Consider the following 1,601-nt stretch of genomic DNA (forward strand, 5'->3'; position numbering starts at 1 on the left):
ATGGCCGCTCATCTCGGCCCGTCGTTCTACGTGTTCCTCCTAGTAGTCATATGACCGCTCGTCTACTTGGCATTCTCTCGCCGTCGGTCCGGCTCCGGCCAGCGACTGCCTCCATCGCCGTGGGCGCTGCCTGTGATCGGCCACCTCCACCACCTCGCGGGCGCGCTCCCGCACCGCGCCCTGCGCGACCTGGCGCGTCGCCACGGCCCGCTCATGCTGCTCCGCTTCGGCGAGGTCCCCGTGGTGGTCGCCTCCTCCACGGAGGCCGCGCGGGAGATCATGAAGACCCACGACGTGGCCTTCGCGACGCGTCCCATCGGGCCCATGCTCCGCAGCGTGTTCCAGGGCGCCGAGGGCCTCGTCTTCGCGCCCTACGGCGACGCGTGGCGCCAGCTCCGCAAGATCTGCACCGTCGAGATCCTCAGCTCCCGCCGCGTCCAGTCATTCCGCGCCGTCCGCGAGGACGAGCTCGGCCGCCTCCTCCGCTCCGTCGCCTTGTCGGAGGCGGAGGCGAGACCGGTAGTGAACCTGTCCGCGCGGATCGCGGCGTTCGTCGCGGACTCCTCGGTGCGCGCCATCATCGGCTGCCGGAACGCGGACCGCGACGCGTTCCTGAGGATTCTGGAGGAGGGGATGAAGGTCGTTCCGGGGATGAGCCTGCCGGACATCTTCCCTTCGTCGCGCATCGCGATGCGCCTCAGCCGCGTCCCCGGCATGCTCCAGCGCGGCCGCAGCGCCATGCTCGGCTTCGTCGACACTATCATCAAAGAACGGCAGGAGAACATAGCCGCCGCGGCCGCCGGTGAGGAACACGAGGACTTGCTTGACGTGCTCCTGAGGCTCCAGAAGGAGATGGGCTCCCAGTACCCGCTCACCACTCTGAACATCAAAACCGTCATCATCGTAAGCCTCTCTTTACAATCAACATGATCGAGCCCGACATCGCATTTTCAGAAGGCATTGTCTTTGCTTACTCGAGTGCTTCTGCTGCAGGACTTGTTTGTCGCGGGCAGCGAGACGTCGTCGACGATGCTGCAGTGGGCGATGGCCGAGCTGATGCGTAACCCGACAGTGATGCGGAGGGCGCAAGAGGAGGTCCGCAGAGAGCTCGCCGGCCACGACAGGGTGACGGAGGACAGCCTGAGAAACCTGCACTACATGCGCCTCGTCATCAAGGAGACACTCCGGCTGCATCCAGCGGCGCCGCTCCTGGTGCCTCGGGAGTGCCGCAGCCCGTGTGAGGTGCTCGGGTTCGACGTGCCCCAGGGCGCGATGGTGCTCGTCAACGCGTGGGCGATCGGCAGGGACCCGGCGCACTGGGACGCGCCGGAGGAGTTCGTCCCGGAGAGGTTCGAGGAGCGAGGTGGCAGCGCCAGGGACTTCAAGGGGACAGACTTCGAGTTCGTTCCATTCGGCGCCGGCAGGAGGATGTGCCCCGGCATGGCGTTCGGTCTGGCGCACATTGAGCTCGCCCTCGCGGCGCTGCTGTTCCACTTCGACTGGGATCTGCCGGAGGGCATGGTCCGTGAGGAGTTGGACATGACCGAGGCGGCCGGGATCACCGCGCGCCTGAGGTCTGACTTGTTGGTGGTCGCCGTTCC

General features: G+C 66.6%; 1 pseudogene; it reads left to right on the forward strand.

The window, feature by feature from the left end:
• The window catches only part of LOC124686625, a 3,020-nt pseudogene continuing 1,419 nt past the window's right edge, over positions 1–1,601 (forward strand).

The sequence above is a fragment of the Lolium rigidum genome, chromosome 2 (genome assembly GCF_022539505.1).
Source record: "Lolium rigidum isolate FL_2022 chromosome 2, APGP_CSIRO_Lrig_0.1, whole genome shotgun sequence".
Lineage (NCBI taxonomy): Eukaryota > Viridiplantae > Streptophyta > Magnoliopsida > Poales > Poaceae > Lolium > Lolium rigidum.